The sequence below is a fragment of the Sciurus vulgaris genome (genome assembly GCF_902686455.1).
Source record: "Sciurus vulgaris genome assembly, chromosome: 11".
Classification (NCBI taxonomy): domain Eukaryota; kingdom Metazoa; phylum Chordata; class Mammalia; order Rodentia; family Sciuridae; genus Sciurus; species Sciurus vulgaris.
In genome coordinates, this window is record NC_136472.1 from 94,099,593 (window position 1) to 94,116,912 (window position 17,320).

Below are 17,320 nucleotides of genomic sequence, written 5' to 3' on the forward strand. Positions count from 1 at the left end.
ATCCCATCAGAAAACTTCTAGAACTCATAAATGAATTCAGTAAAGAAGCAGGATATAAGATCAATGCTCATAAATTGAATGCATTTTTATTCATAAGTGATGAATCCTCAGAAAGAGAATTTAGGAAAACTACCCCATTCACAATAGCCTCAAAAAAATTAAAATACTTGGTAATCAATCTAATAAAAGAGGTGAAAGACCTCTACAATGAGAACTACAGAACACTAAAGAAAGAAATTAAAGAAAACCTTAGAAGTTGGAAAGATCTCCCATGTTCTTGGATAGGCAGAATTAATATTGTCAAAATGGCCATACTACCAAAAGTGCTATACAGATTCAATGCAATTCCAATTAAAATCCCAATGATGTATCTTACAGAAATAGGGCAAGCAATTATGAAATTCATTTGTAAAAATAAGAGACCAAGAATAGCTAAAGCAATCCTTAGCAGGAAGATTGAATCAGGGGGTATCACAATACCACAACTCCAACTATACTACAAAACAATTGTGACAACAAAGGCATACTACTGGCACCAAAATAGACAGGTAGATGAATGGTACCGAATAGAGGACACAGAGATGAACCCAAATAAATACATTTTTCTCATACCAGTCAAAGGTTCCAAAAACATGCAATGGAGAAAAGACAGTCTGTTCAACAAATGGTGCTGGGAAATCCATATGCAGCAGAATGAAACTAAACCCGTATCTCTCACCCTGCACAAAACTCAATTGAAAATGAACCAAGTACCTTGGAATCAGACCAGAGACCCTGTATCTTACAGAAGAAAAAGTAGGTGCAAGTCTTCATCATGTCAGTTTAGGATCAGACTTCTTTAACATGACTCCCAAAGTACAAGAAATAACAGCAAGAATTAACAACTGGGATAGATTCAAACTAAAAAGCTTTCTCTCAGCAAAGGAAACTATCAGCAATTTGAAGAGAGAGCCTTCAGAGTGGGAGAAAATCTTTTCCACACGCACTTCAGATAGAGCACTAATCTCCAGAATATACAAAGAACTCAAAAAACTCTACACCAAGAATACAAATAACCCAATCAACAATTGGGCTAAAGAAATGAACAGACACTTCACAGAAGAAGATCTACAAGCAATCAATAGATATATGAAAAAATGTTCAACATCTCTAGTAATAAGAGAAATGCAAATCAAAACTACCCTAAGATTCCATCTCACCCCAATTAGAATGGCGATTATCAAGAATACAAGCAACTATATGTGTTGTGAGAATGTGGGGAAAATGGTACACTCATACTCTGCTGGTGGGGTTGCAAATTAGTGCAGTAACTCTGGAAAGCAGTGTGGGTATTCCTTAGAAAACTTGGAATGGTACCACCATTTGATCCAGCTATCCCACTCCTCGGCCTGTACCCAAAGGACTTAAAATCAGCATTCTACAGTGGTGTAGCCACATCAATGTTCATAGCAGCTCAATTCACAATAGCCATATTGTGGAACCAACCTAGATGCCCTTCAATTGATGAATGGATATAGAAACTGTTGCATGTATATACCATGGATTAGTACTCAGCCATAAAGAATGATAAAATTATGGCATTTGCAGGCAAATGTTGAAGTTGGAGAATCTCATGCTAAGTGAGATAAGCCAATCCCAAAAAAACCAATGGGCGAATGATCTCGCTGATAAGCAGATGATGATACATAATGAGGTTTGGGAGGGAGGCAAGAATGGAGGAAGGAGGGACTTTATAGAGAGAAAAGGTGTGGGGGTGGGGGGAAAGAAAAATAACAGAATGAATCAGGCATCATTACTCTATGTAAATGTGTGATTGCACAGGTGGTACACCTCTGCGTCGTGTACAACCAGAGAAACAGGTTGTATCCCATTTCTTTACAATAAAGAAAAAAGAAAATTCTCAAATTTATTCATTGATTATTGCTCTTACATTACTTGCCATTTCTTATTTCACAAATCTTGAAAACATGAATTAGGGAAATTATACTGTACCATACTTAATCTCTTTCATGAAGCCAGATCCATATTAGGTACTACTGTAAGACCTCTATAGGAAGGTCTGTTACACTGGACCCTGAAATCTAGTTGCCCCTTCTCTATTATTCTAGTATCCACAGAGACAAGGATAGGTTCTTTCAAGGATCTTATTATTAGGTAAAATTAGTTTTATCAGGATAAAACAAAGCCTATAAAGTCTCTGTTGATGTTGATATCTAGGGAGAATATATTAATTTTCTCCAAGTCTATACATATCATTGTAATCATGTTCTCTATGTTTCAAACTTTATTTCCTAAATATTAATCTCTTATTGTTTGGCTGTCTTTACCATTCTGATAACATTTGATAATTTAAATGGTTGATATTACCATAAATTTATATATTTTTTGTAGCATTTAGGCTAAGATTAGATCTTGAATTTTTCCCTGATATTATGTGATTCTTGGAGAGACATTGTGCATGTGTCTTGAAGTCACAGCAAAACATCCACAGGATCCTGCTAATATATAGATATTGCTACATGGCATTTTTGTTCTATGCACAGTGGAATAGGTATATACTGTGGGTTATTATGCCACTGTTTTTGATGAAATTTTTGTTCTTATCATTTTCTCTCACTCTCTGCTTTTTTGTTCTTAGTGTTTTTTCTCACTCACTGCTATTTCATTTTAATTTAGAATAATTCCCCTCTGATGTGTTGTCTTATGCCTGTTGTAACTGTCCCCATATTCTAAGTTTATCTGTCTCCATATTCTGAGTTTATTTAGAACTTCATTTGTTTCATCAAAAAGGCAGGTTGAGGAGTTTGCAAACAAATCTAATTAAACGTGTAACTCAAATTTCTCTAGAGAGATACATCTGGATACCCATCCTTTTAGATTACTTTTATATGACATGGGTAACAGATAATGGTTAGGAATTTCCCAGATTTTAAGACAAGCATGGTGAATCCTGACAGGGGAGGATCATACCACGTAATCAACTAGAGTAATAAGCATAATTCCAAACAAAAAGTTGTGAGGTTAAAGAGTACGAATAGGTCTTCATAACAACTAGAAAGAATATATGATGAATCAAGTAATGATATTGTTGCTAACATCATCTCCTTACCATTCTCAATAGTGCCTTCAAAATTAGCATTATCTTCAACATGCTCAGGGTAAATAATTGTGCATTGTACAAAAAGAAGACTCAGTCATGTTAGCATGTTCAAATACAGGAAAAAGAGTATTACTCGTGACATTAAGAAAGTAAAACAGCAATGTACATTTACAGAGTTTTTTTTAAAGTGGTATTAGGTTTACTGTGAAGAACATTCTGTCAATAGTAAAAGTATTTCAGGGAGATCATATTTATAGCCATATTTTCCAATTTTCAATTAAAGAAAATGACACTAAAAGAGAAAACAATGTACTGCTACTCTAAAATGAAAATGTACTTTGTAAATATTTCATATCATCTTTGATTATAAAATAACTGGGGATTTTATTTGTCACCTCCAATATTTTCCAGAATAAGAACTATTTTGTTTTTTATTGGCATTAAGTCAAAATGCATCTTCCCCTGGGTGTCTGTCTGCCACTCTTCTATAGTTAATTGAAAGTGATCTAATGTCAGATTCTTGACTGTTTATTGTCAGCAAAACAAATAACGCAATGTAGTATGGGGAGAAGCATGAATCTGTGGGCAAGGCTGTGGTTTCAATATCAGCAGCCAGTGTTTTCAGGGAAATATTCATTGCCACCTGCTTGGATATACAATTAATTATGGCTGCAAACACATGCAGGTGTAATTATTTCTTTTTGCAAAAATCCACTACTATTCTGGCATTTTATTTATAGGAAATGTGGGGAATGATCAGTCAGAGCAATTCAATAAAAAAAAGCTATTTTCAATGATGACATAATTATTGTGAAGAAACCTAGTTTTCTTAATATTTTCACAAATAGTTACTTTCACTAACAGTTTGAGAACCAGGGAACACTGATAAAGTAAACTCAAGTAAAGATGTTCCTTTACTTCATGTTATGGCATTAAATATGAATGTTTCTACTCTAAGCACCTATGGTCCAGAAGATGACTGTATTCTAAAGAAAAAAAAAAAAAGAAAAGAAAAGCAGTTAGTATTAAATTTTTACATGATTATGATTCCTTGTTATGAATGATGCAAAATCCTTCTGAGTTGTTTCTTTTTGTTTGCATGTCTTCAACAGTTGATATAAAAGGCAGCACTATGACAACTGGCATATGACATTTTCTCCTTGGCTTTGGAAAACAAAACAAAAAATGATGTTGCTACTATCTTTCCATTTATTTTTTAAACATTATATAAGTACTCTCCAAGGAGTCCAATTTATAGCTATTTTGAAATGGTGACATTTCAAAATCATAGAGCTTTGTTGTTCTAGGGCTAGATATTATCCTCTAAATAATAGAATTCCATTGAGTTGGAACAATCTCCTGCAGCTGATGTTTTAGCAAACAGACTTTTCCCTGAAGCACAGTTGGAATTGCATGCAACTGTCAAGGAGGTCCACAGAGATTACATCTAAAGCCTGTATTATCATAGCCCAGGTAGAAGGGCAGCAGACAGTGTTCCTAAGATCTTCTGGTTGTTAATTGACTTCCTTTCTGAGACTGGGAAAGCAGACATTCAGTAATGAATTAGGTGTGAGTTTAGTGTGCTGCCCAAGTGGGCATTTTAATTGAATTCTTTGATTCAGCAAAATGGACTTAAATATCAGTGTGCCCATGGGTTTCTGTAAATACTAAATTCCCTAAGGTTGAGATGATATATCAGAGAATAGCTGACCATTTTAAGAGATGTTATACCTGGGATGCAAGTATTTGATCTAGAACTAGACAAATTTTAAATATGTTTTCAACACCAATATCTTTTCCGTTTGGACTATAATTCAAGGGTCTCATAAAATAGAAACTTAAAAGAAAGACAAGTCACTGCATAGAAGATGCAGCTTTTCTGTGCATGGTTATCTAAAATGTAGTTGTTTTATTTATTATTTCAAGAACTGTCAAGCTTCTGTTGTCAGATGTCACGTGTTATGAGGCTTTTATCTGTAATATAATATGCACTGTCACAGATGATGTGTAAGTCAGGGTATCTAATGAAGAACAGTGATTTTAAATACAATTTCATGATCAGTTGATCATGATTATATGCCTGGATGAGTCAAATGATATGTATAGGCTCTGCATTGCAAGCCTAGCTAACTTTGCTTCTTAGGAGGTAGAGAAAGTTTTCCTGAGTGAATAATGTTTAAGATGAGTACTGAAATAGAACACAGGAGATAGCCAGGTAAACATCACTACAATAATCCATGAAGAGAAGTTAAAGCAACCAAAGAAAATGTTTCGTTAAGACAGGAAGTAAACAGGGCCAGTTGAGCTGGAGGGGGTGGTACTTACTGATGCAAATGATAAAGAAGAGTGACAGGTCAAGGTTAACGCTTTCATATATTCCATTGTCTCGTTATCATTGGTAGAATACGAAATATAGTATCATGCAAAGAGAAAATCTTGAAATAAAACACGTATATATTTGACCATGGAAGCTTCTTTCTAGCTTTGTTATCCTGGGATACAGTTGACTACTCTCACCCTTTGCAAGGTTACAATAATAATGGACTGTTGGCAGGGCCAGTATGATTCAAAAGAATATGAATAAGGCTCTTTGACAAAAATAATGTTCAGTACAATTCAATAGTAGTAATGATGCTATCAGTATTTTTCAATCTTAAGATGTCACTGTAATTTAGGGCAGTTCAGTATATTGAAACATGGGAGATAGAGCTTGCTGTGCCTGTTAAGAAAATTTTAAAAATTAATTCATTTTTGTATCTTTGAAGTCCTTTTCCCACAGGCCTCTATGCACAAATATCACATCAGGTACACTTACAAGAAGGAGAATGGAATCTAGTCTAAGAATTGCACTTTCAAAATTAGACATTCACTGTGTTCCCATTCATTCTTGTGAATGCAGACAGGAAGAAAGCGGGAAGTCCTGGGCCTTCCATATAATGAGTGATTTTGTAAACTCCATCCTCTTACCAGCTGTTGTTCAGCGATTAATTTTGGAAAACCAAGTCTGCTTTACAAACTGGACATATGCAATGCATCACTAGAGACCTTGAGATACCTCTCTATATAAACAGTTCTGCAAACTAATTAGAACCTTAATTGATAGGCAAAAGTTTTTCAGTGAGAGTTATAGATTTGGAAGAAGGAAGATGACATGTAATGACATATATTGTTTTCTATGTGCAAGTTTCTATGAAAATACCATTATTACTTAATTTTGAAAAGATTTGTTATGATACTCTTTCTTATGAGGCATTGGGAGATGTTATGACTTTCTTGTAAAGGAAAATAGATAATACAACTACATTGAGTCTTCAACTGCTAGTATGTGAAACTAAAAAGAGAACATAAGTGTATAATAAAGAATTAGTGGGTGAATACAGAATCAACTAGTAGGAGAAAATATTCCTTTTTCCAACTTTTTTTTTGGTGTTTGAATTTTTGTTAGAATGTTTAAAAAAAAGTTTAAAAGAATAAGGTTGTGTGTAACATGATACATGTGCAAAGAAATGCAAGCTTCATTAAAAGTCTATAGCTTCGACTTATGAATAACAAAATTTTAAATTTATCTTAAGGATACTTAGTGTAAAAAAACCCATGAAAACCATGCCGGACACAGGAAATCACATAAGAGGGTTTATTAAGCAAACAGAGTGTCTCTCTGCAGGGTAAGAGAGAAAATGAGAGAAAAAGAGAGGAAAAGAGAAAGGGAGTGTGCTAGAGAGAGTGGAAAAGCGAGGAGGAGAGAGAAAGCAAGTGAGTAGGAGAGAGAAAAGCATGAGAAAAGATGGTAGGGTAGCTACCCTTAAGCAGTTGAATTCTGCCGGGGCTAACAGGGGACCAATAACGGAGAAGGATACTTGCAAGCTGATTGATGAACCAATAGCTAGTTAGGATGTTCACAGACTGACAAGTAGTTGGGAGGCGGGGAAAATGGCTGCAGCGGAAAAGGCGGGAAGAGCAGCTTTAAGACTGACAAGCTAAGTTGTGATGCAAGGGAAAGGACAGGGGAGCAGCTTTGTGTTAAACTTAGTTTTTGAAGACCCAAGATAAATATATGATTCATCATGCTGATTATTTATAACGGAAACTGACGTGTGTTGACACATGGAATCTCACATAGAACTAATAAGGAAACAATAAATTCACTGAGGCAAGAAAGAGTATAAGTTGATAGTAGTGTCTCAGAAGTAAGCTGGGAAAGTGCATTAATAATTTTTTGTGTGTGCTTAGATTCAAGTAATTTAGGTCAGGCTTTTTAAAGTGAGGAGCTTATAGGAATTGAGTATAGTTGATGTCAATTGTTTTGGAGGAAGAACTAAGATAAACTTTTGAAAATTTTACTAAGAAAATATACTTACAAATAATCTTTCTTGAAAATATTTCTTGAATTATAGCCTTAAATATTGTGTCTGCTTTAAGAATTTTCAAAGTCTGAATATTGTTCTTTCTTTGCCTATCCTCCATATCTCCAACATTCCAGGTGACTTTTTTTTCACTTCTTTTTTTCACTTTTTTTCACTTCTTTGTTATTTTCTTTCTCTTGGCAATTGTGTCCATGACTTTTTGAAGCCAGAATCGTGGACAGGCCGTTAGTGTAGAAATAGGGGATCCAATCAAATCGAGGAAACGGAGGCCATGAAAGCCATCTGCATCTGGAAGTGGAGACTGCCCCTGGAGGAATGGAATGTCAAGGATCTTGGACCCCATTGATTACCAAATTTACCTGACTTGTCAGGGACTACAGGCAAAGGAACTGCTAATTAATGGCCCCTGGGCCCCTACCTGCCTGAATCACTTTGGCCCTCCCCCAGCCATCTGCTGCTCACCTTTTTTGCTATGTCACCCACAACTCCTGGGTCTAGTCACAAAGAAAGGAAGGAGAGAGATAAGTGGGGAGAGAATTGGAGAACAAAAAAGACCTTAAAAGATGTATAGGGTGTGCTCACTTCTTGGAACTCTAACATCAGCCATGGCCCCCTCCTCCCTTCCGGGACAAGTCTGTATTATTACCTTTAAATAAAACATGCTTAATATGCTTGCCTTGGTGTGCTTCTCCAATGTTCAAACTTCAACATTTGAGGAAGCAGAACTTGTCACTGGTAAATGGCAGTATCACTTTGATTACTGACACTTATTTTGAGGTTGTTTTGTGCATGATAGTTTTTCATTTCTGAGATAATTGTCTTTTTTCCTTTTGTTCAATTTTTTTCCTATTTCATATGCTTCTGTTTTTACTTTTTATATTTCTGATTCCTAGTTCTCTTTCATATATTTATGTACTAGTTTGAATATATTTGATTCTCTTGGTACTGTTATCTTATAGGTATTTTTCCTTTTTCTTCATTTGATAGACATGGAATTTTCTTCTTGATCATTCATAAAGTTTTGGGGTAGTGTACAATATTCCTAAATTAATGACACACTTCTGCAGTATATCAAGTCTAGGTCATTTGGTAGGCTTTGTTCCATAGTGGTGGGGAGAGTTGCTAGAGCTCCGATTTTTTTTTTTCTTGTCTTTCAGAACTGTAATTTCCCTATTTTTCTTATTTTTACCATCACACCCAAACTGCCAAGGGATATTTCTACCCCTCATTCCTCTTAGAAACAATACCCAAATCACCACAAACTGAAATGTCTGAAATTATAGGCCAAAATAAATCTTTCCTCCTTTTAAGTTCTTTCCTCAGGCATTTTCTCACAGTGACAGAAAGCTAACAAATTCAGACTTCTTGTTCCTACTACAGTATGGAAGGAACTTAGAGGTGGCACTTTATCCTACAAAAAGTAAAAAGCTTAAAATGGAAAAAAAAATGTAAGTTTTCTTACATTCATCAGGACATGGATATTATAGAGCAAACCACTCTACCAAAAATTAGAGACATGGCAAATACAAAAGAAAGCAACTTAGCTACAGAAAATTCTGTGGGAAAGAATGCTGGAACAGGAAAAACATAAATTCTGACAAATCCTGGAAGCTCCTGTGAACACACCTGAGAGTTAAAAAAACCTACAGGGGATCTCAGTCATTGGGAATCCTCAAACACTTTTTAATTTTAACTCGAATATTTCTACCAGGTTCTTAGAATAAATAGCAGAGAAAAATTCCCTCATGTTCCAGAAGGTGGAAGAGAAATTAGTAAGTTTGAAATACACCACAGCATTCTGTTCTTAACAAGTCCCACCCTCAGGGAAACTATTTTACCAGACACTGATCTAGAAGGTAAGTGGTCATATCCTGCTGACTCCAGGCTCTCATGGGAAGAAAAGAAATACCCAGCCAAAGTCCCCCTCCAGTAATTCTGTCCCATTAAGATAAGAAAAAAAAAAAAGAAAAAGAAAAAGAAAACACTAAGATGCAGAGATGTAGTTCGGTCCAGAGGCACAGGGGCAACAAAAGACCTACCCACAGAACTGTAGAACATTCCCTATTCACATTTAACTAACACCACACTACGTCTGCCATTTACCATGACTTTACATCTCAAGGTTAGAACAAGTGGAGCAAAACAAATCTAAAGTAAGCAGAAGAAAGATAATGATGTCAATAATAGTATAGATCAATAAAATACAGAAAAGAAGAACAATTAAAAAATTAGAAAAAATAAACTTTTATAAAAGTGATAAAAATAAAGACACAATTATTGAAATCTGGAATGAAATTCAGGGCATCACTGCAGATCCTACAGCTATTAAAAGGGCAATAAGTGAATTTTATAAGCACCTTATGTTCCTAAACACTCAACAACTTAGGAGAAATGAACCAACATCTTGAAAACAGCGCAGAACTAAACTAAACCAAGATGAAATAGATAATCTGAATCATCCTGTAGCAATTAAAGTAATTGAATTTATAATTAAAACACTGCTGTAAAAGAATTTTTCAGGCACAGATGGCTTCACTAAAGAACTCTACCAAGCATTTTAAGAATTAACTTCAGTTTTAAAAAATCTCTTCCAGAGGAAAAAAAGTGAATGCTTCATAATTTTATGAAAACAATTACCCTGATGCCTAATCAGAAGCATAATATAAAAATATAAAACTAAAGATGAAAATTTCATGAATTTACAAAACAAAAGCATTACACATGCGTAAAAATCAAATAAATACTAGAAACAAAATCCAACAGTGTATAAAAAAAGTATATACCATTAACAAGCAAGATGCAGGTCTTAATCATGGTTTGATTTTTAATCAGGACAATTTACCCTAGTAACAGATTAAAGAAAAATCATCACATGAAATAAGAAAACAACATTTCACAAAATTCAGCATCCATGAATAACACTTTTGGCAAGGTCAAAATGATGGGAAATTGTTTGAACACAGCAATGGGCATCCTCAAAAATAGTAATAGTAAAGCCATTCTATGAATAAAGGACTGATTAGGAAAAGGGAAAGAATGTGTATTCACATAACTTTCATTTAGTATAGTAGTAGAAATTCTAGCCACTGATAATAGAAAGGGTACAGGTATTAGTGCCAACAATTTTCCCATATGTATATGTCATGATACTCTATGAATACAAACTATAGGAATCTAGGTTAAAAAAGCACTCTAAGAGATAAATGATTTCAGTGATGACACCAGGATAAAACATCAACCCACAAAAATCACTGTCCCCAATTATATATGCTCACAGTGCACATGCAGAAACAAAAATTAAATACAACAAAAATGAAATCCTTAAAGTATATATAATGTGTATGCAAAACACAATGTATCCAAGATCTATATATTGAATCTTATAAAATTTTAAAGGAACTCAAACACCAAAATAAATATATAGGGAGTGTTCATTGATTAGAAGTCTCAATATAAATATGAATTTTTTTCAAATTAATCTAAAAGCCTAATGTAATTCCTATTGAAATTCAGTAGGATGTGTGGTGACAATCTTCTTCTAAAATTCTTATAGAATAGTATAGAACTTAAAGTAGTAGGAGAAAAGGTGGGGAGGTGGGGTGAATCTTGACAAAGCAGAATAAAGCAGAAGAAATTCCTGTATCAATAGTTTAGGCTTACTAAATACCTACATTATTTAAGTACAACTTTGGAAGAACAAAAAGTGTGGATGCCAACAGAACAGAAGAAAAAACTCACAAAGAGACCCACACTTTGCAACAAATGGTTGTGGACCAGTTAGAAGTACATAGATAAGGCTGATTCTTGCTCTCAAGATGGCCACATTCTCCCTAGAACACCTCTTTCTTGTTTTACTCCCTAAAGCATGTCTTAAGATGACTCCCATTCTCCCTTAAATATATATCTACTTTCCTAAATAAACCTCTGCCTATGCATTTGGGGAGTGGGAGAGGTGCATAGGCAAAAAATTGAGACTTCATCTAAATGTCACATCTTAGGGGGGGGGGGATAGGAATAAAAACAGTAGAATGAATCTAACATAACTTACCTGTGTACATTTATGAATTCACTACAGTGACTTTTCACATCCTGTACATCCACAACACTTGAATCCTAATTAGAATAAGACATGCCCCATGATTGTATAAATATGTCAAAATGAACTGTCATGTATTAACTAAAAATAATAAAATTAAAAAAAAAACTCAAAATGAATCAGACTAAAATGAATGTATAAAACATTTAGGAAAAAAGCAGAAATTTTGTATCTAAAGACAAAAATTCTTAAAATTGCCACTCAAAATGTAGTTCATAAAAAGAAATAATTGATGAAACACATCTCACTTATGTATATAATTTATGTAAGTACATAATTATCATACATATTTATTGCATACACATCAATATTATATACAGATTATATCATGTGTATTTTATATAGCATAGTAATATATATTTTATGTATATCATATATTAATAAATGTATACATTTATACAAATGTATATATATAAATTTAGCATATATATATTTCTTTGTGTAACACAAGGAGAAGAAGATGAAAAAACAAGTTTCATTTAAGAATGGAAGATTGATAAGCATCTGCTCAGACTGGAATGGAGTAATAAGGGGAAGATGTAGGAGAGATGGGTCTGGTTATAAAAGGACAATAAGGGATCCCTGCAATGATGAAAGTACTCCATATCTTGAATATGATGGGATAAACAAACCTACATAAGTGATAAAATGGTATAAACACATGCAAAAATGCATGAGTACGTGTAAAACTTGGGAAATTGAACTGTAAATGGTGGCCTGTATTAATATCAATATATGTTTAGGAGTTTGCATTATAGTATTTCAAATTGATTTTATGAGTAGAAGCTTGGTAAACTTTTTCAGGATTATTTCATATTTCTGACAAATGCATGTGTTTTAGTCAGCTTTGTGGCTACTGTGACTAAATGACCTGACCAGCACAACTGTAGAGGAGGAAAAGTTTATTTGAGGGCTCATGGTTTAGAGGTCTTAGTCCCTAGAAACCTGGCTCCATTTCTCCGGGTCAAGGTGAGGCTGAACATCATGGTAGAAGAGTGTGGCAGAGGGAATAGTTCACATCATCAGGAAGCAGAGAAAGACTTCACTCTCCAGATACAAAATATATACCCCATGGCCCCAATTCCCACTTCCTCCAGACATATCCTACCACTTCAATTAATCCCATCAGGGAGTAATTCACTGATTGGGTTAAGACTCTTACAACCCAATCATTTCTCCTCTGAACCTTTCTAAATTATCTCATATGTGAGTTTTTGGGGGATACCCCACATCCAAAACATAACAACATGTGAACCTATAATTTCAATTAAAATAAGTGTATATACATATATATAATGTTAATATAGTTATAAACTTATGAAAATGGTATATGTCTGAAATGAGAGTAACAGACTACATTCTTTTAAAATTATAATTTTTAGAACTTCAAAGTGTTTATTGTCTTCTAGTTTTTTGTGTTACTGTCAAGCTTACTTTATCTTAATATTGTTTCTTTGCAAGCAGTTTTTCTTTTAATTAAATTTAATACTTAATTGACATTTTCCCTGATTTCCCATTATGATGCTCAGGCAGGGGCTTTTCATATATATCATTATATATCATTAGCACAATACAAAGATCCTTTTACATCTGGAAAAAATTTTGAACTATCCTTTCATAAAACACATAAAAGTATTTAATAAAGAAATTACTTTTCTAATATATTTTTGGTGGAAAAACAACTAAGGAATAATCAATAGAGACAAAAATTCATGAAGGAGGAAAAATGTGTTATTAACCTGGTAATGTTGGCCACTTTACAAGTTTCTGTAATATATAGGATTTTTTTTTTGGGGGGGGGAGTTTAGCAGTTGTGCAAGTCCAAGAAGTAAAGGGAGATAATAAAAGATGGGAGTGACAATTGGACTCCAACATAAAGTTAGAAATCACAAATACATCATTATAAGAATGAACTAAAACAAACCGGTCCTCAAAGACAAAGAAGAAACTTGGCTTATGAACCTTTGTTCTTGGCAATAAGGTGTATCTTCTAAGAATTGCTAACTGCAGATCTTCCCTTATATACATATTGTGTTAAGTATCTACTACATTTATGATCCAGGAAATTTCAAGCAACTACATCTACCCCAACTAGCTTCAAGTTGTTTTAGTTTGGTAGAATCCAGAATAAATAAAAAGCCCCTGCCTGAGCATCATAATGGGAAACCAGGGAAAATGTCAATTAAGTATTAAATTTAATTAAAAGAAAAACTGCTTGCAAAGAAACAATATTAAGATAAAGTAAACTTGACAGTAACACAAAAAACTAGAAGACAATAAACACTTTGAAGTTCTAAAAAATTATAATTTTAAAAGAATGTAGTCTGTTACTCTCATTTCAGACATATACCATTTTCATAAGTTTATAACTATTAACATTAAAAGATTTTCTTTATGAAATAAAAAATGGTACGTTTTAAATTGAGTGTCAGATCTTTCCCAAATATATACAAAAACTAATAATATTAAGGCTTTAAAAATTCATTAAAGAGAGTGCACAGAAACAACTTGACAACATTTATAAATATGAAGGTTTTAGTACCAGTAAATAGTGAATTTCTTCCCCGGTAGTAATGGGAAAATGAAAGAAAGAAGAGGTAGAAGAAATGGGTCTGGAAATTGTCTCATATGTGCAGAAGATGTGTTCAAGAATATTCCCAACATTTATTTAAAATATCAAAAATTTAAACACTTCTTTTTGTTTGTTTGTTTGTCTTTTTTTATTTTTTCCCTACCTTTATTTATAAAGAACACAACTCCTTCTTACACAGACACGAATAATACACACACATTCCAAGGAGGAGTCTTACAAACAACAGCAACAACAGAACTATGAAGAACTGTGGGACCTTATTTAACACCAGTCTGTGTAACCCAGGCTCAGAAACCATTGGGAACATTGTCTCAATTAGGACATCTCACCTCAGAGACAGGAGGAGACCTTGATTTGAAGGACTCACCTACCCATGAGGCAGAAAGTTCCACATTCAATCTTCATCAGACTGTCCTGTTTCAAAGACTATCTTGGAATAGTGGGGTATCAGTGGAGATGGATGATGACAACTGGGGTCACAGATCATGTCTCCTTGTGGTGCACACCATACCCAAGGTTTGATCTCTTGAGAAATGCTGCTCTGGATGTAATAAGCATCATAAAGATTTCCTTGATACGCTTTCAACTCCAAGTCCCAGTCCTCTCCTCATTGAAAAGATTTGCAGACTGCTCCTTGGGTGGGCAGTGCGTTCCTTCTGATGGCTCCTACGGGTTGTTTCCCCATCAGACTCCTCCTCCTCTGCAGCAAAGCCTTTCTCTTCAGAATGTGTGCCTTCTCCATGGGTAGGAGTGTCATTAGGGATGCTGCGCTCTCCACTAGCTAGCAGATTCACGGCTGGAGCAGTCTCTTTCCTGACCAGGGTGGTCCACTGTGGCAAAACCAGCCTCGGGGCTGGGGGCGCCTCCCGCACTCTCTGCAGTGGGAATCCCCGAGGCGACCCCGCGGCCTCCAATGCCTGGGATCTGGCTGCCTGAAGGTCCATGCCCGGCTGCCCACAGCTAGGTGCCCAGGATGTTACTCGGTCATGTGATGCCTAAACACTTTTTGTGTTACCATTTTCATGAAGTTTCAAAATATGTAACTTCATGTGCGAGCGTGTGTGTGTGTGTGTGTGTGTGTTTGTGTGTATGTGTGTTTTCAGATACATAACTATGTAGTATTAGCAATAGACATCTAATGATAAAAACTAGCTTCGGGATACCTTTACCTCAGAGTAAGAAGGAAAATGCACTTTCCATACACAATGAATGTTTCTTCCTCTATTTTCTAACTTTGTCACTGGTACTCTATTCTTTGCCTACATATCTACATATGGTGTGTTTTAAAATTTCATACATTTAAGGTTTTTGATTTTCTCTTAGATATTTGACTTTCTTTTACTTGAAGAAATCAATGATTAAATACTGCTCTATAACTTCTCTAAGTATATGTGAAGAACCATGTGATTGTAAATGTAAAAGTAAATATGTAAGCACAAATTAAAATTTGTTATGGTTTAATAGCTATTATCTAAATTATTTATGAATTTGCAAATTATCTGGAAAATGATGTGATTATGTTTGTATATGTTTAGGTTTTTGGCAAATATTTTCATGTTATGACTTTCTACCAAACCCTAAATTTTCAGGAAATGTAATAGTAAATACTCATACAATGAAAAAAAAATACTTTATATTTTAAAATTTTACTTAAATTCTTATGTTTCTCAAAATGCACTGTATTTGTCACATTGCTGTTATCTTGGCTGGATATAGAATTAACAGACTTTTGTCCATTTTTCTTATGTACCTGCAGATGGCTACTGATTTTAGTATTCATAATTTCAGGTAGAAATCAGTGTTTGCAAGAGCCTCCTTTGTAAGTATGTTTTACTTCTTTTTGGAATTACAATATTTTGTTATATCTGGTGTTCAAGAATTTCAATAAAATATTCTAGATCTGAGTCTTTTTATAAAATATTAATCTTTCCTTGGAGAGATCAAGTCTTTCAACCTATATACTTCAAGGGTACATTTTTAATCTTAATTATTTTAAAATACAAATTCTGTGAATATCTGAAGGATATGATTAAACCATATCTAATAATATTCTTACTAAGTAGAAAGATTAACTAGTATTAATATCTCATTATGTTAACAAGAATTAACTTTTTTTTCTGTTTTAGGTGTTCTTTTCAAACCATATTATACATTATTGCATTTATGTTTACAATCACACAGTAATCATGTAAGGATTTGTAAAAGAAGAAAATCCTTAAGTAGTTTAAATGGGGGAATGAGTCAGAATTAGGGAGGTAGTTCAGTGACAGAGCTAGTACGACAGCCTAGTATGTACATGGAACTGGATTTGATCTCCAGCACTGCAAAATAAATAAATAAAAATGGTGAACATACTGAAGTCAAGGCAAACTGATATTAAAAGTATATTTGAATACAGATGATACCTCATTGGCTATGATTAATCTCAGCCCTTCTGCAGCCCAGTTTCGGCACTGGATGTTTACTGGTTCTAACCCTCTCTACCTCACTTGCTCTCTGTGACTCGTTTACATCCTCTCAAAAGGCGACATTCTCACAATACACATTTCCTTTTCTTACTTTGAACAAAATACATGTAGATTTCACAACTTATAAAGTGAATTATTTCTCCAAAAGATCTCTATTCCTGAGAAATGACATTGACTATTTTTAAGTCTTCTTAAAAAATGTAACTCATATTTTCTTCAGGTTATTGTAGAAAAACCTTAAATCAAGAAAAATAAATATCAATACTAACTAGGACATTCAAATGACTGGTTTGTGCTATTTGCAGGTGATCATTTGTGAAGACTTGGAAAGGAGTGCTAATGTCAACTAAGATGTACTGCAGGTCTTAGAGTTTAAAGGAAAGATGAGAAACCTGAACTGGCTTTGGCTGATTTAAGACATATGTGGTTTAAAAGTCAAGAGAAAATTCATAAATTCTTTTAACAAAAGTGTGTATTTGAGTTATTTTAAGAGATAGGTTAATCTAGTAGTTTGTTTTCATGGTAAAAATAAAGGTGACACAAGTAAACATAACAGAGGAAATATGTGTATTCATGTTTATATAAATCTGCTTATAAATTTTTTATTTCTGATCTGGGAAAGGTAAGAAGAGAGTTCAAATATACAATATTGATGCTTCTAAATTTTAGCTTCAGTCAAAGGATTATTGGTCCCTGCTG

General features: G+C 34.1%; 1 pseudogene across 1 annotated transcript; it reads right to left on the reverse strand.

Annotated features, from left to right (window-relative positions):
- Window positions 1-14,071: 14,071 nt before the first annotated feature.
- LOC306639320 (coordinator of PRMT5 and differentiation stimulator-like) lies at window positions 14,072-15,207 on the reverse strand (annotated as a pseudogene). The gene has a single exon. The product of its transcript is annotated as a coordinator of PRMT5 and differentiation stimulator-like (transcript).
- Between the last annotated feature and the right edge of the window lie 2,113 nt (window positions 15,208-17,320).